Raw genomic sequence first — 22,426 nt, 5'->3', positions numbered from 1 at the left:
CGACTCAAATATTTTTTAAAATAAAGTTTTACTTCTGTCAGTATTGCAAAGCCAATACACTTTGCAAAAACAAGCTAATCCTTTTCCAGCTCACATATCCAAATTGTTGGCTAAGTTTCAAATGCAAAACTTTTATTATTGGTGATGTATGACAGCCACAAAGACTAAAGCTTGACTTTCAGGTTTCAGATTGAGGGTATGTCTACACTACGGGATTATTCCGATTTTACATAAACCAGTTTTGTAAAACTGATTGTATAAAGTCGAGTGCACGCAGCCACACTAAGCACATTAATTCAGCAGTGTGCGTCCATGTACCGAGGCAGCATCGATTTCCGGAGCGTTGCACTGTGGGTAGCTATCCCCTTGGAATTCTGGGTTGAGATCCCAGTGCCTGATGGGGCAAAAAACATTGTCGCAGGTGGTTCTGGGTACAGCCTCACCCCTTCCTCCATGAAAGCAGCAGACAACCGTTTCACGCCTTTTTTCCTGGTTGAACTGTGCAAACGCCATAGCACAGCAAGCATGGATGCTGCTCAGATCAAGACCGCAATCGTGGATATTGTAAACACCTCATGCATTCTCGTGCAGTCTATGCTGAACCAGGACCTGCAAAGCCAGGCGAGGAGGCGGCGGCTACAGCGATGAGGACATGGACACAGCCCCTGCGTTTTGGAGATCCTGCTGGTAAGGGGGCAGGTTCTAGCCATCGAATGCTGATTTTGGGCCCAGGAAACAAGCACAGACTGGTGGGACTGCATAGTTTACAGGTTTGGGACGATTCGCAGCAGCTGCAAAACTTTCACATGCGTAAGGGCAGTTGCATGGAACTTTGTGACTTGCTTTCCCCTGCCCTGAAACGCCAGAATACCAAGATGAGACCAGCCCTCACAGTTGAGAAGTGAGAGGCAATAGCTCTCTGGAAGCTTGCAACGCCAGACAGCTACCAGTCAGTCGCGAATCAATTTGGAGTGGGAAAATCTACTCTGGGGGCTGCTGTGATGCAATTAGCCAAAGCAAGCATTAAGCTGCTGCTACGAAAGGTTGTGACTCTGAGAAATGTGCAGGTCATAGTGGATGGCTTTGCTGCAATGGGATTCCCTAACTGTGGGGAAGCAATAGATGGAACCCATATCCCTATCTTGGCACTGGAGCACCAGGGCACCCAGTACGTAAACCGCAAGGGGTACTTTTCCATGGCTGCTGGCAAGCACTGGTGGAAGTCAACAAGGGATGTTTCACAAACTCCACGTGGGATGGCCAGGAAGGTTCTATTGACGCTGCGTGTCTTCAGGAACACTACTCTGTTTTTAAAACGGCTGCATGCAAGAGAATTATTCTTCTCAAACCAGAAAACAGTTGGGGATGTTGAAATGCCTGTATCTTATCCTGCGTGAACCCAGCCTAACCCCTTGATGTCATGCGCTCATGAAGCTTACACAGCCGCCTGGACAGTAGTCAGGAGCTGTTCAACTACAGCGCTCAGCTTATGCAGATGGTGGTAATGTGGCTTGGCCATTTAAGGCGATCGTGGCAACATTACTGACTAATCGATCAGACCTCAGCCAAACCCATGTCCCCATTGTTTTGGCGCTTGCTGTGTTGCTCACAATGGCTGTGAGAGTAGGGGGGAGACCTTTATTGGCTGGGGTGGAGATCTAGGCAAATCAGGGCATCCTGATTACTGTGCAGCCGGGACACCAGGGCATTAGAAGAGCACACCAGAGAGCGGTTGGCGCATCAGAGAGCTTTGAAATGAGTTTCATCCGGGTCAGGTTACGGTATGTGACTTGTTGTGTTTGTTTCCGCTTCATGAACGCCCTTTGAATTGACTCATTCCCTGAAGCAACCACCCTCCCCCTCGATAAGCTTTACTTAAGGAAATAAAGTCACTATCGTTTAAAAATCATGTATTCTTTATTTAAAAGTCTTTATAAAGAGAGAGAGATAACTGACAAGATATCCCAGGTGTGGTTTGGTAGGAGGATAGGAGGGAAGGAAAAGGCCACTGAAAAAATTTCAAAATAATGACAGCCTTTTGGTTCAGCTGTCCACAGAGATGGAGTGGGCAGGTGCACGAAGCCTTCCCCCATGCTTTCTTACATGTCTGGGTGAGGAAGATGTGGAACATGGTGAGTGGTGAGGGTGGTTACACAGAGGCTGCAGTGCCACTCTGTGACCCTGCTGCTGTTCTTGAAGCTCCACCAGACGTCGGAAGATGTCAGTTTGATCACTCAGCAGCCCCAGCGTTGCATCCTGCCACCGCTGATCTTCCTGCCTACACCTCTGATCTTCCTGGCACCACCTCTCATCTCGAGCATCCCTCCTGTCCTCACGTTCACTGGCATCTTTCCTGCGATTTGATACCACGTCCTTCAACTCATTCAGATGAGCTCTTTCATTGCGGGCTACTTCCATGATTTCCGAGAACATTTCATCTCACGTCTTTTTTCCTCTGTCTTATCTGAGATAGCCTTCTTGAAAAATTTGCAGCTGCATGAGGGAGGGGAAAAAGGGAGAGAAGTATTTAAAAAGATACATTTTACAGAACAATGGTTATACTCTTTTACGGTGAACAACATTATTCACCTTACATAGCACATGTGATTTCACTACAAGGTCGCATTTTGCATCTTAATATTGAGTGTCTGTGGCTCTGGTGTTAGAGATCTCACAGACAGGTCCGGGCAGCAGAATTCAGCTTGCATGTGGCCATGGTAAGCCATTGTCTTTCGGTTTCTGCAGTCTTCATATACACAGTGCCCACCTTTCCCAAATGCCAAGCAAATCCCGTTCAGTGCTGCTTCTTTCCTGTTAACATGCAGCAGCAGACACCACCCCCACATCCAATTCCTTGGGATGATCGCTTTACCCCTCCCCCCACCGTGTGGCTGGTAGCAGGGAAGATCCCTGCTAGCCAAATGCGAAAAAGCTCAGCACCATTACCGCCCTCCTCTCCCCCCCACTTGGTTACCTGCAAGTAAGGATTTCTTTTAAGCAACAGGCAAACAGCCCAGTAGGAATGGCCATCTCTGTCCCCTTAATTAAATTCCTGAATTTCAACCAGGTTACCATGAACGATATCACTCTCCTGAGGATAACACAGTGAGATAAAGAATGGATGTTGCTTGAATGCCAGCAATCACCGGGACCATACGCAGCTAGGCTTTGTCATGCAATGATACCAGATTACTTGCTAGATGCATGGCGTGGTGAAGTGTCCTACCATGGTGGATGGAATAAGGCTGCCTTGCCCAGAAACCTTCTGCAAAGGCTTTTGGAGTACCTCCAGGAGAGCTTCATGGAGATGTCCCTGGAGGATTTCTGCTCCATCCCCAGACATGTTAACAAACTTTTCCAATAACTGTACTGGCCGCGAATGCATCCCAAGTCCTCAGGGAAAATCAATCATTAAAAAACGCTTGCTTTTAAACCATGGTTTATATTTACAAAGGTACACTCACCAGAGGTTGCTTCCATGGCTTCATTGTCTGGGCTACTGGCTTGGGAGGGCTGGGAGGGTAATTCCGTCTGGGTGAGAACGGAGTGTGTGCGCTCTCTGCAAGCTCGTCCTCCTCCTCCTCCTCCTCCTCATCTTCCCCATCTGCAGAATCCTCAGCCATGGCTGAAATTACCACCCCCACCTCAGAATCCACGGACAGGGGTGGGGTAGTGGGGCGGATCCCACTAGAACAGCATGCAGCTCAGTGTAGAAGCGGCATGTTTTCGGCTCTGCCCCGGACCTTTCGTTTGCTTCTTTGTCTTTCTGGTAGGCTTGTCTGAGCTCCTTAACTTTCATTCTGCACTGCACTGAGTCCCTGGTGTGGCCTTTCTCCATCATGGCCTTGGAAATTTTGTTTTTTCTTTTCGTCTTTTGGAACGGAGTTCTGTTAGCACAAAATCCTCTCCCCATATAGTGATCAGATCCAGTACCTCCCGTGCGGTCCATGCTGGACCTCTTTTTCGATTCTCAGGAGACTACATTGCTACCTGTGCTGATGAGCTCTGCGTGGTCACCTGTGCTGGTGAGCTCTCCACGCTGGGCAAACAGGAAATGAAATTCAAAAGTTCGCAGGGCTTTTCCTGTCTACCTAGCCAGTGCATCCGAGTTCAGATTGCTGTCCAGAGTGGTCACAGTAGTGCACTGTGGGATACCGCCCGGAGACCAATACCATCGATTTGCAGTCACACTAACCCTAATCCGATATGGTAATACTGATTTCAGCGCTACTCCTCTCATCGGGAAGGAGTACAGAAACCGGTTTAAAGAGCCCTTTATATCGATATAAAGGGCCTCGTTGTGTGGAAGGGAGCAGCATTAAATCAGTTTAACTCTCCTAAAATCGGTATAAACGTGTAGCGTAGACCAGGCCTAAGTTTGCAGAGTTGGCAGTTGGGGGTTGGGGAGGAGAGGGAGAGACATCTTTTTACTCATAAATTGAGTAAAATAGATTTTTTTAGGTCACAGAGGGAAAAAGAAAACCACCCTCAGTGCCAGTTTTCAGAGCGTAATAGCACTTTTATGGTTTCCTTACGCAGCAGCATCTCTTTAAAGCCTCAACTATGATTATAGCTAAGCTTTTTTTAATCATATTTAAAATCTAGAGGAACCACACCACAATTCTAAATTTGAATAGATTTAGTAGTAGGGGGCCTAAGCTGTCTGACAGGGTCTCTTAGTGGAGGGAAAGTACATCTTACAAGAAAAACGTAATTAAAATAAGACTGCTTAAAAACTAAATATAAAACATACAAATTGTTTGAGATTGCAACAGGTTAACAAAAGTAGATAGTGAATTATTATATGCAATATTTGCAAAGAGACTGAAAAAGGAAAAGTAACAAACAGAAAAATGTCTTATTTTCTCTAACTTGCTACTTTTATCAGAGCTGTAATTTGCTGAGAACAACATCCATTCCAGAGAATGTTTTGTTGTGGAAGTTTTCATGCAGTAGGAAGTGGGTTCAGAATTAATTAATTAATTTTCCTTTCACATTTCAACAATCAAAGACAAATATTTCAAAGATATTTATGTGAACCAGCACTATGGTTCACATAAACAATGTGTTTATATGAACTATGAATTAAGAACTGTTTATACCATGAAGTTCTTCTGGAATATTTACAAATATTACTAAGATCTCTTCTAGTCCTATGATTACCACATCACACAATTAAGAATGGATTGAAAGATAGCTTGATACACTTTTACCTATACACAGTAAAACTGGCACAATATAACAGTAAATTAGCTTTTATAGATGCTATACAATAGAGTAATCAAGAGGTTTTGTTATGTTGAATTCTATTTTAATACATTCATGCAAAATGTAATACATTAATGTGAGATCAACTAAAAAAAACAAACAGTGTGTATTCAGCAAAAGAGGCTGTATGTCAGGTATTACAGAGGACCAGCAGCAACCCTGAAAGCATTGTGTAAACCATCTGGCCTTAACTAGCCCTTAAACCCTCTCTGTAGCTCACAAAACTTACCATCCAAAAGCCCCTAAAAATAGAACTAAAACTATTCCCCTTGAATTTTGATAGTACTGGGAATACTGACAAGCACTCCTAGACTTAGTTACAAACCCTCGTAATTGTCCCTTTTCTGAAATTCTGGAAACATGTCTTACACTTTCTAGTATCCTGTAACTAATCTTGGACCCTACTATGTCCACCCATCACCAGGCTCTGTGGGTAACATAAGGAAAACAAAGTCCAAAATATAGCAAAAGAACTGCATTGCCAACTCCCTCACTTCAGATCTAGAGGAATCAACTAAGGCATAGCGCCTGGAGACAATACGTACTGAGGACCTGTAGCAGCTCTGCAGATCTCAGACACTGGGACATTTTTAATTAGAGCCATAGATATAGACAATGGAGTGAGCTGATATACCAGAAGAGGATGGAACACTAGCAGCTCTGTAACAATCAATAATACATGCACAACCTTTACGTCTGTCGCCAAAAGAACAGTTTAGTAGATATTCAAAATGATTTAGCCCTATCTGGATAGAAGGCCAACACCCTTCCAACATCTGGAGTATGGAAGGACATCTCAGGACTAGAATTACATGATTTTGCAAAGAAAACTTGTTGGTAAAGGATCTGATCCAGGTGAAACTCAGGAGATATTTTAGGAAGAAATCTGGAGTGTAACCTTAAGGAAAACTTGTCCTTGTAGAATATTGTTAAAGGAGGCTTGACTGGTTCCCCACCCTTCAGGGTGCTGCCTGGAAATGTGTTATCACTGAGCCCGCCTGACCCAACAGTCACTTAAAATCTTTTGTAGTTAAGGAGTACAGCAGAAAGGGATTTAGGGGTTACAGTGGATCACAAGCTAAATATGAGTCAACAGTGTGATGCTGTTGCAAAAAAAGCAAACGTGATTCTGGGATGCATTAACAGGTGTGTGTGAGAAACACGAGAAATCATTCTTCCGCTCATCTGCGCTGGGGGCCTCAACTGGAGTATTGTGCCCACTTCTGGGCACTGCATTTCAGAAAGATGTGGAGAAATTGGAGAGGGTCCAGAGAAGACCAACAAGAATGATTAAAGGTCTTGAGAACATGACTGATGAGGAAGCTGAAGAATTGGGTTTTTAGATTGAAAAGAGAAGACGAGGGGACATGATGGCAGTTTTCAGGTATAAAAAGGGTGCCATCAGGAGGAGGAGAAAACTTGTTCACCTTAGCCTCTTAATGATAGACGAGAAGCATGGGCTTAAACTGCAGCAAGGGAGATTAGGTTGGATATTAGGAAAAAGTTCCTAACTGTCAGGGTGGTTAAACACTGGAATTGCCTAGGGAGCTGTGGAATCTCATCTCTGGAGATATTTAAGAGTAGGTTAGATAAATGTCTATCAGGGATGATCTAGACAGTATTTGGTCCTGTCATGAGGGCAGGGGACCGGACTCGATGACCTCTCAAGGTCCCTTCCAGTCCTAGAGTCTATGAATCTATAATAAGGGATAGCAAACAGACCAAAGCAGATTATCTAGCAAATAAAACAAAAATGCAACCTATGCTTAACGTACTAATAAAATGGATATGAGCAGCAATTCTCATCCTAAACGTTGTTCTAGGCAGTTTGCAGAGAGTCTTGAAGGCGAGCTGCACTTGCTTGCAGCTTAAAACTCCAGATATTCCATTCACAGGCTAGACCACCCTCTAGCCTGGGTTCAGTCCTTTTGTTTCTCAGTTGTTTCCAGCAGTCTTCTTTCTTGGGGGGCAGGGGAAGTCAGAAGAATGAACCACGATGTCACTCCCTTGCCTTAAATAGTTTTTGCATATGGCAGGAATCCTTTGTCTCCCAGTTTGATTCCCACCTCCCATCCGTGGAAAAACACTATTATCATGGATTCCAGTACCAGGTGACTTGGTCACACGTCCCTGTAGGGTCAGACAGCCGTAACTCAGTGGCTATTTGCAGTGTCTCCAGAAAGGCTTCTCAGGAAGGCTACCCAGTGAGTGATTAGCATCTTTTAAGACCTATTGTTCTCCCCAATGACCCTTCCCAGCAAGCCATCTAGACTGATTTCACTCTGTCTAGTGGGCATTCCCCAGATGTAAACACATTTGTAGTAGATGCATAGACAATATTCCTAAGTTCAGATATGAAAATACATGTATACAAATAGGATAATCATATTCAGTAAATCATAACCTTTTCAATGATACCTCACATGATCTATCCTGTATAAAATACATCATAGGCTATAATCATGACAATATTTCTATGAAGAATATGGGGCATCAGTGTAATAGGCACTCAGAAGCTCCTCTCAAACAAATACAGTAAGGAGCAGATCACCATTAAGTCAAAAGGAGATTCCATGAGATTTTTAAGAACCAAATTAAGATCCCAAACTGGGATGGAGACTTTCACCTGAGAGAAGATTTTTCAGACCTTTCATGAACCTTACAGTTGTAGGATAAACAAACAGTAAGAACCCTCAATTGCAGCCAAAGGAACCTTGAGAGAACTAAAAGGCCCATTTTCTTTAGTCGCAGCAGCTAATCTAGAACAAAAGGAAGTGAGAACAGCTTTCTGGAATTCACACCAGTGTCTAAACTTTCTCCACTTTTGAAAGTGAATATTTCTGACAGAGACTCTGTTATTTAATAATATCTGCTGTACCTCTGCAGAACAGGCCAATTCTAACCTTACAAACCATGGAGGAACTACATCTTGAGGCAGTGATTACTCAGTTTGTGATGAAGCAGTCAACCAGTGTACTGGGAGAGGAGCTGAGGAGTGATTGGAAGATTTACCACTGGACAAAGAGATAGGTAAAACAGATAAGGAAACCATGCCTGCCTTGACCTCATCCGGGTTATTAAGATAACTCTGGCCTTATCCTATGATTCTGTTCACCTCTCTGAGAATGAGAAGCTTTGGGACAAATGCGCAGAATACCTACTTTGCCCAAATGAAGAGGAAAGTATCCCCCAAGTAACTGCAATCTTAACATCCATTCCTCTCCTCCCCCCAACAGAATAGATGGCAATTTATTTGTAGCTGTGGCAAAGAGATTCACTTTTTATGATCTCCAAGGTTGAAATACACTGGCAAGAAGCTGGGAATCCAACTCCCATTTATAGTCTTGGGAAAAACACCTGCTGAGAACATTGGCTGTGACATTTTGACTGCCCAGGAGATATACTGCCGAAATTCCATGCAATACTTTATGCACTAGTTCCATAACCTTATTGCTTTGGCAGAAGGGGAAGAGAACCTCGCTCCTCCCTGTCAATTGATATAACACGCTGGCCATGTTCTCTGTCATAACTCTGATAGACATAAAACAAAGACAAGTATTTCTGACCACTCTGAGATCCAATAGGTTGATGTGGAGGGTGGGTTCTTGGCGGTGACCTTCTGCTCTGTACTGTTAGGACAGGGAGTGCACCTCAATGCTCTAACAAAAAGATGCATTCATGCTTACAATTACCACTGGTGTTGGTTGGAGCAAGCGAACTCTCACCCCTCAATTGCCTTGAACCTTCCACAAGTCTCTGGAGTGTTTCACCTATTGAGGAACTGACACCTGTTTCTCTGGGCTTTGTCTGTGTGATGAGTAAACTGATTTGAGCCATCACTGGAAACAGCAAGTCTTTTGTTCTGTCACAAAAGTTCAAGCCACCATCTAACCTAGAGGTTGAAGACAGTTTTTGACTCAAGTCTGGGGGCTCCCTTGACTAGTTCTGACACGGTTTGATAGTATCATCAATCTGTCCATGCCAAGGAATTCAGGGGTGCCAGAATAAATTGTATAGCCTGTATGGGAGTCACTGTGGATTTTCAACTGAAGACCCAAGTCCAAGAACAGAGAAAGTGCTTTCTGCATGGCGGTCAACCTTTATTGATAAAATCAACTCTTGAACAACTAATCATGGGAATACTATGATCACCTGATAATGCAGGTAGGAAGTCACGACAGACAGAACCTTTGAACACACTCAGAGCTGAGGAGAGACATAATGAGAGTACCCTGTACTGAAAATGATCCTGACCTATGACAAAACACAGGAACCTTCTGTGGGACAGTTGTATTGCCATATGTAAAGATGTCTAAGGTCAAGGGTCAAAAAACAAACCGCTGCATTGAGAGCAGGAATTATAACTGTCAGAGTCACCATCATGAACTTCTGAGACCTCACAAATTTGTTTAGGTGTCTTAAATCTAAGATTGGTCTCCACTCCCCCATTCTTCTTTGGCCTGAAAAAGAACCTCAAGTAGAAGCCTCTTCCCTTGTGTTGAGCAGGGAATGGCTCCATCACTCCTATATGAAGGGAGTTCATTTCCGGTCTTAGTCAGAATTCGGGAATGAGATCCCTGAAGGAGAACAGGGAAGGTGGGTGAGAAGAAAGGAAGTAAAATGGATTGTGTAGCACAATGATATTATTTGCAGCACCATGATATTATTTGCAGCACTCATTTTGAGGTATGTTCCCATGCTTGCCAGAAATGCATTGGTTTCCATGTGGGGGGAGGCAGGCCAATCATGGCAGCTGACAGGCTAAACCCTTGACCATCCTGTCAAAACTGACACTTTGAAGATGAAGCCTGCAGCGAACTTTTGTTGGGTTAGAGGATCTTTCTCTGGAACCCATGTCCCTTTCTTGGAACTTCCAACAGTCTCTAAATGCCAGAGAATTGCACTGGGGGTGGGGGATCTTTGAGCTGGTGATCTACTAAATTCTCTTTTGTTCACAGGAATGCAGATATATAATGAACATAACATGATCCTGGAGTCTTTCAGTGCAGGCAATGTGGGAAAGGGTGGTGTAGGGAGGCGCCCTGGCTCCCCGCCACGCCTGAGAGGGACGAGCCAGAACAGGTGCCTCCGTGGGCGGGGCCACCACCACCTGTCTCCCCCACCCCCCACCCCCGGAAGTCAAGGGGCGGGACAGGACAGGAAGTATAAAAGCCTGGCCTCAGCACTCAGTTGGCCGCAGACTGCCGGAGAGGACAGACGCTGGTATCCGGGCTCCGGCCGGGCCCAGCCTACCCCGTGCTCACTACCCGGGGGAGCGCTGGCCTGACCTGCCTCGTGCCTGGTACCCAGAGGAACGCTGGCCCAAGCTTCCCCGTGCCCAGTATCGAGAGGAACTCATGGTCTGGGACCCGCCGGACGACACCGGCGAAAGGACAGGTACCTAGAGAGGGGGAGATTAGAAGTGGCCTGGGGAAAGCTGACCCCAGTCTGGCTCCAGGGGACCCTGAACCAATGTCAGTGTGTTGCGGCCAGGATTCCCACTGACTGCAGAGAACGCTTGCCGCTGCTAGGGCCCCAGGCAGGGACACAGTGGAGTGGGAGGGCCTGCGTCCCCCCTGCCACCCTTCCAAGGGTGGCAGATTCCCCCTCCCCCTGGCCTGAAGAGGCCTCTTGTGCCATTTAACTCGCTGTTCAGTCCCTGCTTGAGGGTCTGACCCTTACCTGTGTTTGTTGCCCCGCCCCGAGCCAGGGCTTGGGCTTTGCAGACTGCTACTGTTCACTTGTTGCTCAGCCCCTGCTGAAAGGCCTGAGCTTGAACTGCGTGCTGCCCCACCCAAGGGCCGGGCTTATGTACTGTGTTGCTCAGCCTTGCTGAAGGGCCATGAGCCCAAACTGCTTGTTGCCCTGCCCCTGCTCCAGGGCCGGGCTTATAGATCCTGTGTCAGCTTAGCCCCTGCTGAAGGGCTAGGGCTCAGAATTGCTTAGAGACTATCCGTTTGCTCAGCCCAGCTGGAGGGTCTGGACTCTGCACGGACCGCTGCCTGTAGGGAGGCGCCCTGGCTCCCCGCCGCGCCTGAGAGGAATGAGCCCCAGCACCAGACCCTTACAGGTGGCATCCTGGGCTGCTTCACCAAGAGCAATGAGGTGTCTGGACTTCTTCCCTGTCTCTTCATGACTGATGAAACTGAAGGGAGATTTTCATCACTGTTCTGTCTCTTCTTCCTTTAACAAAAGAGCTCCAGCCAAAGAGGGAGGTGGATTAAACAGTACTGGGGATATATCAGAGCCTGAAGGCCATGTGGTTCTTGATACTCTGGTGCAGCAATCACTAATAAGTTCTTCAGGTACCTAAAGTTTTGTGGTACCAAGCAGACTTGTGGAACTGAATGGAGTTGCAGCACTCAGTAAAGTTGTGACAACACAGACTGCTATGCTCATCCCCGCAGGATGGTACCAAGTGTTTTGAGCGCTTCACAGACATCACTGATAAGCATAGAGGCTTACTCTTACATGATTCCGAACAGCCTGAGAGGGGCACTGGGAGAGAAGTTAAGGCTGAAGGTACTGATCTATTGCGTTTGCTCTCACCATTTCTGACAGACTGTACATACCAGGGCCTTCTCAGAGCCATGCTGACTTTTCAAAATGCTGCAAGAGCTTCCCCTCTTGGTGGTACCAGAGGAGTCCTTCACCTCTACAATACCAAGTCTTGAGGTCAAAGTCTCTGAGGCTGCTGACCTGCTCAGAGAGCAAGGTCTTCTTTTAGGTGAATTCTTTAAGAAGCAAGTTAAGCTCCTCTTCTTGGAATCTTTAGAAAAGGATCTGAGACTTACCTCTTTCTAGGAAAGTGCTGTGCCAAGGTCAAAGAGATGTCAGAGACCCCAGGAGACTGGCGTACAGAGAGATTTTCCTGACCTTACTCCCAAATAGGGACAAGGGGAGTGCTCCATGATTAACAGTTACAGCTTGATTTCCTGGTTCTTCCATGCCATGGATTTGAGGGCTACACGAAAGTCACTCTTCTGTGGAACACGCAACTCCCCTAGGCAGCAAATGCACTTAAGAGTGTCCTTCGCTGACTGGGATAGTCTCTGTACATTTCAGGCAGCATTTAAATCCACCCTCCTCCCCTCTGCTTCAGAGTTGGGGTAGCCTCCGTTGTAGAGAAGTAACTGAGGGTACCGGCCGCGCATGCTCTCTAGTGACATACTTAGAGTGAGTGACAGGTTCTAAGCATGCGTGGCCGGTAGAAGTACTGCTGTAAAAATCTCCGATCAAAGGCGCAGGGGCACACCGACACCTAAAGTGGAGCACCCACAGGGACACCCATCTCGAAGAAAGTCAGTTACTGCACAAGGTGAGTAACCTCCTCTTCTTCTCCGAGAGATGTCCCTGTGGGTGCATCACTTTAGGTGACTTCAAAGCAGTGTATCTCAAGGAGGTAGGGACTTCGGATCTGGCAGGAATGCCGTAAACAATACTGCCCTGCCTAATCGAGTGTCAGAGAGGGGGCCTTGAGTAAGGGCATAGTGAGTAATGAATGTATGGTGGGAGGACCAGGTGGCCGCCCTACAGATGTCTGACAAGGGTACTCTGCGTAGGAAGGCTACAGAGGTAGATACAGATCCAGTGGAATGTGTCCTGATCAATGCCGGAGGTGTAACGTTCCCTATCTGATAACAGAGACGTGTGCACTCAGAGATGCATCTCGAAGGCCTCTGAGCAGAGATAGCCATGCCCTTGGAACGGTCCGCAATAGAGACAAAAAGTCCAGGCGAGCCTCGGAAGGGTCGTGTTCTGTCCAGATAAAAGGACAAGGCCCTACGCACATCAGGTGTGTGCATCGTGGCCTCAAGGAGTTTGCGTGTGGTTTCGGGAAGAAAGTTGGTAACTGTATTGGTTCATTGAGGTGAAAAGGAGCATGAACTTTTGGAAGAAATTTTTGGGTGTAAACGCAGAACAACTCTGTCCTTGAAGAAGAGGGCACATGGTGGATCCGCCGCAAGAGCTGCTATCTCGCCTGCCCGTCTGGCGGAGGTAATGGCCACCAAAAGGGCTGTTTTCATTGAGAGGTGCAAAAGGGAGCAGGTGGCTAAGGGCTCAAAGGGTTGGTGAGTTAAACAGGACAATACTAGGTGAAGATCCCATGGAGGGGTAGGTGACTTAACATCTGGATATAGGGTTTGGCGCCCCTTCAGGAAACCTTTGGTGACGGGATGAGCGGTGGCTCAATGTCTGGGTAGAGGATTGAGGAGAGGCGTGCTGCCGGCACCGCAGCCGTTTGCGGTGCCAGGGAGAGGCACGCTGCCGGCACCGTGGCCGTTTGGTGTGCCCAGGAGGAGTGCGCTGCCGGCACTGCGGCCATTTGCAGTGCTGAGGAGGAGCACGCTGCTGGCACCATGGCCATTTGCGGTGCCCAGGGGGAGTGCACTGCTGGCACTGCGACCCATTTGCGGTGCCAAGGGGACAGGAGCGACAAGGACCTTCCTGACATGGGAGGTCGGGTCCCTGCCTCAGTGCTCTGTGAGAGCTGTGGCTGAGGCATCAGAAAAAGCTGAGGCACCTGCCTTTGGTGTTGTCAGCACAGAGGGTAGGGATCTCGCGGGAGACCCCCTACCCTTGTTAAAGTCTCTCCTGTGAGACTGTTCTGCTTCTTGCCTCCGCTCCAGGGAGGGTAAAGCAACGCTGCCCACCAGTTCTGATCTGGCTGGGGCGCGTGTGGGAGTGGGTTTGACCTTTCCCATCTCCGAAAGCGTCTGCTTAGCTCGTCGGCAGTGGTGTTCATCACGCCTGGGATGTAAACAGCTGATATCTGGATGTGGTTTGCAAGGCACCAATTCCAGAGTTTCATGGTTTCTGAACAAAGAGAGTGGGAACGAGCCCCTCCTTGTCTTTTGACGTAGAACATGCAGGCAATGTTGTCTGTTATTATGCGTACATGCTGATTCTTGATTAGTGGAAGGAAGCAACGGTAAGCATTCTGGATAGCGCGAAGTTCTAGAACGTTTATGTTTAGGGAGGTCTCGGAGTGAGACCACAGCCCGTGTAGAGATATGGGCCCCCCAGCTGGTGAGGGATGCGTCAGTTGTCATCATCACAGTTGGTGGAGTCTGGAGGAAGGGGACTCCAGAACAGAGGTTGTCAGGGACTGTCCACCGTATGACAGAGTCCTTGACCCTGTAAGGTATGGTCAATGATTTGTTTATTGAGTGCATGTTTGGTTTGTAAACCGTGGTCAGCCAAGCTTGGAAGCACCTCATGTGGAAACATGCATTCTGGACCACGAAAGTGCACAAGGCCACGTGCTCCAGTAGTTGGAGGCAGTCTCAGGCGGCGACCCGAGGGCTGCTGTGAAGCCTTGCAGCCAGCAGTTGTATAGTATTGACACAGTCGGGTGGAAGGGATGCCCGTCCGGTTCTGGAGTCGAGGCTTGCTTCTATAAAGTCCAGGCGTTGGGTAGGACTTAATGTGGATTTGTTCTCATTTATTTGCAGGCCCAGGGATTGAAAGCACTCGAGAAGGCAATCGTCCAGGTAAGGAAATATTATAACCCCTTATTTCGTGAGGTAGGCCGTGACTACCGGTAGAAGTTTGGAGAAAACTCGAGGGGCAGTGGAAAGGCCAAATGGTAGAACTCTGTATTGGGAATGCGTCGAGCCAAAGGTAAAACGGAGAAAACGGTGGATTGTGACGTGAAAATAGGCGTCTTGTAGGTCGAGGGCTGAAAACCAATCGCCCTGCTGCAGGGCTGGAATTATGGTGGTGTGAGTAACCATTTTGAACTTTTGTTTCTTGATGAAATCGTTGAGTCTGCTGAGGTCGAGGATAGGTCACCATCCTCCAGTTTTCTTCTGTGTTAGGAAATAAGGGGAACAGAATCCTTTCCCCTTGTGGCATTTGGGCACGAGTTCGATAGCACCCAGGTGAAGAAGATGTTGTACTTCTTGCTGGAGATGTGGCTCGTGAAAGGTGTCCCTGAAGAGGGACGGGGAGGGTGGGAGGGAGGTAAGGAGAGGAAGGGAATGGAATACCCCATTGTGGTGACCTCTAGAACCCACTTGTCGGTGGTAATACTCTGCCATTGGTGTAAAAATGGCTGTAGACGATGTCCAAAGACAGTTGTGAGAAGTACATGCGCCGGAATAGGGGCGACGTTTTCAAGACCCTCGACCAAAGGTTCAAATTTGTTTATTATTTTGAAGAAGTTGGGGTACCCCGGAAGAATTGGGGTAACGCCACTGGTATCTGGACCTCTGGCGTTGGCGTTGTTGTTGTTGATCCTGAGCTCCCGGGAAATGCTGAGTATATGAGGGTTAGCGCGGACGGTGGTAAGGTTGATATCTGTACTGTCGCCTTCTGTTTGTAGGGGTCTGGATACCTAAGGATCACAGAGTTGCCCTTGAGTCCTTCATTGAGTGCAGCACCTCATTAGTGGTGGAAGCAAAGAGTTTATAACCATCAAAAGGGAGATCCTCTATGGTGCTCTGAACTTCGCGAGGAAAGAGAGAAGAGGAAAGCCAGGAACCTCGGTGCATGACGGCCGCTGTAGCGGTGGATCTTGCTGCAGTATTGGCTGAATCCAGAGCTGCTTGAAGAGCCGTGCAGGATATGATTTGGCCCTCGGAAACTAAAGCTGTAAACTGTTGTTTCTTGTTGTCTGGGATGTGTTCAATAAAGTGCATGAACTTATTATAGTTGTTATGGTCGTACTTTGCTAGAATTGCGGTACAATTGGCAATTCGAAATTGCAACGTTGAAGAGGCATATACCTTACGACCCAGCAGGTCTAAGCGTTTGCCTTCTCTGTTGGTTGGGGTATGGCGGAAATACTGTTTGTTTCACTGATTGGCTGCATCCACTACCAAAGAGCTTGGCCCAGGATGTGAGAAAAGGAATTCAGAGCCCTTCGAGGGAATGAAGTATTTCCGGTCCGCCTGTTTGCAGGTAGGCTGGCTTGTGGCTAGAGTCTGCCAGATGGATTTAGCAGGTCCCAGAAGGGCTGAGTTAATTGGTCAGGTACTTCCTCCAAATTGATTCTAAGCTCATTGGCAACCCTTTTGAAGAGATCTTGGAGTTTTGAAAAATCATCTGATGGCAGTGGAGGGGAAGGAAGTAACGCCTCCTCAGGTATTGGATCAGTTGGCACGTGAGGTAATACTGGGTCAGGAGCTGGAGTTAATTGATCCTGAGGATGGGAGGGTGCCGCCAAGTGCGTCATAGGATTTTGACGTTCGCGTCTAGTGTGAGTAGAGTAGCGGACGTGCTGCCGAGGGAAAGATGGCCATGGAGCCCAATACTGCCATGGTGGTGGAAAAGGCATAGCAGGTGCCATCCAGGGGTGAACACCCCAGGAGGTGGGAACTTGAGGTTGGTGTGGGACAGTTTTCCTGTGTCCGCGGGGGACAGGACTGTGAGTGTAGAATGCAGATTGCACTGGCACAGCAGTTCAGACTCCTGCTCACTGGAGAAAGGCTGCTCGGACCCTGAGTTATTTGTATAGAGAAGCCGTCCCCAAAAAAGGGCGATTGCAGTGTAGGTGACACTAGGAGGTCACTTGAGTGGGTAATTTGTAACGGTGAGGCTGTCGTAGACGAAGGCAGATAGAGATCCTGTGAGGAAATCCAGGCTGGCACCGGAGTTTTTAGTCTTGGCTCCGTGCCAAGTAGCGGTAGTAATGCCGGTGCTGCAGGCAGTGCTGTGCTATTAATAGCAGGCTGCGGTGCCTCCCTCGGTGCCTGAGTTGTCGGTGCTGCATTCATCGCGGTGCCGATAGGTGCCACAATCAAGGCAGGCAACTGAAAGCCTGTCACTTTGGCACCAGAGCCTCGTGCCACCGCCAAAAGCACAGGCGGGTTTAGCATGGTACCGGAGGAGCCCGGCTCGTCAAACACTCGGGCGGGGAAACTGACGAGCTGACAGGAGAAGGTTTACCAGTGAAGTTTCCTCTTGATTGTGAGTGTTCTCTTTTAGCCGTCTTCTTAGTTTTTTCTTTTTTTTTTTTTTTGAAGGATTAGAGCTGGGTCTGGAGGCAGAGTCCGCGCCAAGATCTGAGGCAGACTGCAGGGATTTTTGAAGTAGAAGAAGTTTTAACTTTAACTCCCTGTCCTTCCTAGCTATAGAGGTTAACTTAGTGCAGTGAGGGCATTTTTGGGGAATATGAGCGTCCCCCAAGCATTTTATACACTTAGAGTGCCCATCAGAAAGAGGGATAGAGTCCTTACAAGAGGAGCAGCGCTTAAAGCCTGTGGAGCCAGGCATATTTGAAGCGGCTGACAGAACGAGAAATTTTTTTTCTTTTTTTTTCTTTTTTTTTCTAACTAGTAGGAAGAAAAGTAAGTAACGCTAACTAAGAGCTAACTAACAGGAGAAAAAACTGGCTAACTACAGGTATTTTAAGATAAGGAAAGAAATATTAAGGAGTCTGCTGAGCTCCGTCTCAAGCTGGGGGCGGTAGAGAAGGAACTGAGGGTACCAGCCGCACATGCTCTCTAGTGACATACTTAAAGTGAGTGACAGGTTCTAAGCATGCATGGCCGGTAGGAGTACTACTGTAAAAATCTCCGATCAAAGGCGCAGGGGCGCACTGACACCTAAAGTGGAGCACCCACAGGGACATCTCTCGAAGAAGAACCAAAGTACTTACAGGCATTGCTAACCAAAAGCTGTGCTGTGAACCAGAGGCAGGCCCCACTCACAGAAGTTGGCGAGAAGAGGGTTGCTAGAAGCAGGTGCATCCACACATAAGTGCTAATAAGAGGAACTTGTGACAAGATGGCATCAGAACACTCCACAGAGATAACGAAAAACAGGCAAATGCATCTTAAGACTGGGTCAAAAGAACAACATGATGGATAGATTTGTTTGAACCAACATATAATGGGAGAAGTAGCACCCTAATGAGTAAAGGGGCTGCACCTCAATAAGTCATGAGGGATGAGTAATCTGTTCTGCACCTGTATAAGAATAGGTCTGGAAGTGCACATTGTCATCCAACTTAGGGGGCAGTGGAGTGTCCCGCCACTGACTGAGCTGTGTCCATTGCCAGGGGGCACATATTCGTAGTATGTCCTGTAGAGTCTACAGGAAATTATTACTGTGCTTCGTTTGACAATAAACCTGGCTGGGTACCTTCATACCTTACTGGAGTCTGTGGTCTTTGGGGGTTCTCTTGGGATCTGCGGTGTCAGCTACCTGCACAGAGCTGGGGCAGCACACAGAGGGAACACACACGCAGCCAACTTATCATCGAAGAAGAGCAGAGCCCCACACCAGTAGCTACTGACCTAAAGTGCATCACCCATTGAGACACTAATTAAACAACATCAGGAAACTATGCCAAGACAAGACCAGGTTTACACCAGAAAAGGTTTGCTAGTATTCCTTCTACTGTAGATGGGAGCTATGCCAGGAAATAAATAAATAAAAGTGTGTTTTTGTTAATTGAGCTTATGCCATTTCCCAAAGCAAAAAAAGCTATACTAGCAAAAACACCTTTTTGCCAGTATAATTGTGTTTACACTTGAGCTTTTGACAGTATAAAAAGGTAGCAAAAAAGAGAGTAACACCTCTATGCAACATTACTATCCCAGTAAAAGTTTTTAGTGTAGACCTGATCTTAGCCTGCACTGCTGAACCAACAACTTTCCATTTGTATCCAAATGGGAATGTGGGTCTGCACTGTTAAATTGCTTAACTGGTAACTGGTGTTGCTTTTGTGGTTTTGTGTCAAGTGAAGTTTGTGGTAACCTTAAACTTTTTAAATAATACGAACATTTTTTTTCTGGAAAGTACCCTCAATATACCCCTGCACAGGCCTGCACCTCCCAACTTGCCCCAACTTTCAATCAAATCTATGCCTGTAGTATATTCAGCAGAGATAGCCCAAGCATCAGGTTAAAGCACTTTATAAGGAATATAAAGTTTTAACATAACAGATATTTTTTCTACTATTCCTGTTTCCGTCAGCTGCTCTCAAGATCATAATCCAGTCTCCATCCCCTACCTCAAGTCAGAAATAGTAAACAAGAGAAAAAGAATTGCCTAACATCTACTGCTCCGGCCATTTTTCATCTTATAAACTAAGTCCCAGGCCAAAATCTAAGCACAGGTTACTCTCTCATTTTCATGATATTTATTACCATTGGTAGTCAATACTGTTTCTAGCTACATCACAAGCAACATTAAATATTTTTGTGTTATAATATTTTTGATGATGAATTGATGCTTCAGAACCTAAGCTTGCATTTTAAAAGAATGCAGTGTTCCTAACCTTCTAAATGAGACTCTACCATGCGGTGCTGTCTGCGTGAGTCTGCACACAGCCTAAAAAAAAAAACAAACAAAACACAACAAGCAAACAAGTGTTCACTGCCTCCTGCATTCAATGGATGGTTAATATGAAACCAAAATATGGCCATTTAAAACATCAACAATGTTAACTTTTTCATTATTGATTGTTTTAGCAGAAACATCCAACTGCATTGTGTGGGCAGCATGCATGGGGTAAGGGAAAAAGGCATTCATGCAAGAGGCTTGTCATTCCTAATAATAAAGTTTGCTTCAAAGAAAAGATTGACATTATACATAACTTGAGTACTTAACCATTTATCAGACTAATGCACTCAAGACACTTTTCTTCTATCTAGTGGGCTGCCAATTTCTCCTTTTTTTAAGATCTTTGAAGTCATTCAAATTCAATTTCAGTGAACCTGAGAGTACAAACATAACAGTACTAACAGCTTCCATTGATCAAAGTAATTTGTATAAGAAATTTTTTTATAATCTTGTACTTCTATCGGAATTAAATGAATAAAAAAGCACACTTCTGAATTTCACTTAGATGACAACTTCCCAAAAAGCAAGACAGCTTACCTCCTCAGAAACGTGGCACTTCTCTCTGTCGAATACGTCAAACTAAAAAGTGTGCGACTAAATTTATCAACAATCCACAGTATGTAATCTTTTTGTAAAGTTATCTTCATAGTCCATTGGATAAGACGAAAATACCACCAACTCTTAGCAGAACTCTTAACCATTAAATATACTTGACAGTCGGAAAAGCCAAAGAGGCCAAGATTAGGGACTAAAAGGAAGAGGTCTCCATTTCTGGTAACTACATTAATGCTTCAAGATGAATGTGAAAGCCTCAGATACAAATGTCCTCAAAAAAAGGACTAATAATAAGTTTTGCCATTCTACGCACGAAATGCTCAACATTAGGTCCTTGTCCATACTCCCTGTCATAAACAGATAAGTAAGAGTTAATAGAACAGAAGTACTTCATATCTCTTTTGCCTGTAAAGGGTTAACAAGACCAGTGAGCCTGGCTGTCACCTGACCAGAGGACCAATCAGGGGACAGGATACTTTCAAATCTTGAGGGAGGGAAGTTTCTGTGTGTGCTGTTAGTTTTTGGTGGTTGTTCTCTCTGGGTTCTGAGAGTGACCAGACGTGCAACCAGGTTCTCTCCAATCTTCCATTCAGGCTCTTATAAGTTCAGGAATAGTGAGTACTAGGTAGATAGGCGAGTTTAGGCCATGTTTGTTTCTTTATTTGCAAATGTGTTTTGGCTGGAAGGAGTTCAATTTCTATTTTGCTGAAAGGATTTTTAATTTGTACTTGTATACTTAGGCTGGGAGGGTTATCCCAGTGTCTATAGCTAAAAAAACTGTACCTAATCCATCTTAAATTTACAAGATAATTTTTTACTGTTTTTCTCTCTTTAATTAAAAGTTTCTTGTTAAGAACCTGGTTGTTTTTTATTCTGGTGAGACCCAAGGGACTGGGTCTGGATCCACCAGGGAATTGGTGGGGAGAAAGGAGGGAAGGGGAGAGAAAGGTTAATTTCTCTCTGTTAGGATTACTGTCTCTTCAGGGAGATCGGGAGGGGGAAAGAGAAGGAGGAGGAAGGTGAATTGTCCTCTCTGTTTTTAGATTCAAGAGTTTGGATTCACAGTGATCTTCCAGGGTAACCCAGGGAGGGGAAGCCTGGGAGAGGCAACGGTGGGGGAAACGGTTTACTTTCCTTGTGTTAAGATCCAGAGGATCTGGGTCTTGGGGTTCCCCGGGCAAGGTTTTGGGGAGACCAGAGTGTACCAGGCACTGAAATTCCTGGTTGGTGGCAGCACTACAAGAACTAAGCTGGTAATTGAGCTTAGAGGAATTCATGCTGGTACCCCATCTTTTGGACGCTAAGGTTCAGAGTGGAGAATTGTACCATGACACTCCCATATAAACAGTCTGGAGCATGGTTGCCTAGCTGATCATATTTTGTATACACTAATGAGAATAATGACGATAAATGTAGTAAGCAGTTCAAGTAAGATGACCTCCTGAAGGTGGAAAAATATATACATTATCACAGAACAAAGTTTAATGTTTCAGTTTGCATAGCTACAATGACTGGACAATTCAACATCAGCACTTGTGTGATTTAATCAATGGGAAAAATCCCCCTTTTCTGAAAGTTTCAAAACTTGGGTGCAAATGTTCTGCCTTACTTTTGATGTCCCATAACATTGTCACCTTTGCATTTCATATAAACCTGCAGCAACATAGTCAAAGTAGATAAAACAAACTAGCTACTATTTTACAAATAGTTTCTGATAGCATCAAACATTTGTCTGTTTTGTAAAGGATGGGTGTTGGCCCTTACTTTATGACTCAACAGAATCAAGCAATTCAGTGGCCAGGATTTCACTGTTGCATCTGAAGAACCACTGGCTGTGATGACATAACCTAGAGAAAACAGTAAGATTACTACTCATGAGGAGGCTACCGTATGGTAAAATAAATAAATAAAAATTAAAAGATTCTGGCAAGAGCTTTACCTTCCAGTTTATACTCTGTCAGTGAGGAAAATGGAAGCAAAGGAGAAAATTAATTGGAACATCACTGCGTTCCAGTATTAGTAATAGTATGCTGGAAACGGGATGTTTTGATAGACCACTTAAAGCTCCTCTAGAAAATATCTTGGAAGTAATGCCCACTAGCTAGGAGGAAAAACACTCCTGTTGAAAGAGCATGACATCAGCTTTAACCTTCTGGACAGGTGGTATGCCCTAACTTGAGAATCATTCCATAGTCACCTGCTATGGTTGTGTGTTCTGCTAAGAGTTGGTGGTAGTTGAGTCTTACCCAATGGACTGTAAAGATAACATTACAAAAATATTACATGCCATAGATTATTGATAAATTTA

At 45.8% G+C, this 22,426-nt stretch overlaps 1 protein-coding gene and 1 long non-coding RNA gene across 3 annotated transcripts in view; both read right to left on the bottom strand.

The window, feature by feature from the left end:
• The window catches only part of MAN2A1 (mannosidase alpha class 2A member 1), a 198,672-nt gene that overhangs the window by 137,235 nt on the left and 39,011 nt on the right, over nucleotides 1-22,426 (bottom strand). The window lies entirely within an intron of this gene.
• Nucleotides 1,899-3,544, bottom strand: LOC142047050 (uncharacterized). The gene is made up of 2 exons (XR_012656198.1): nucleotides 3,465-3,544; nucleotides 1,899-2,493 (listed from the first exon to the last, which is right to left on the bottom strand). It is a non-coding gene; the product is annotated as an uncharacterized LOC142047050 (long non-coding RNA).

Source organism: Chelonoidis abingdonii, chromosome 6 (genome assembly GCF_003597395.2).
Source record: "Chelonoidis abingdonii isolate Lonesome George chromosome 6, CheloAbing_2.0, whole genome shotgun sequence".
NCBI classification, from domain to species: domain Eukaryota; kingdom Metazoa; phylum Chordata; order Testudines; family Testudinidae; genus Chelonoidis; species Chelonoidis abingdonii.
Note: the sequence above shows the minus strand (reverse complement) of the source record. Positions and strands in the feature narration are given on the sequence as shown.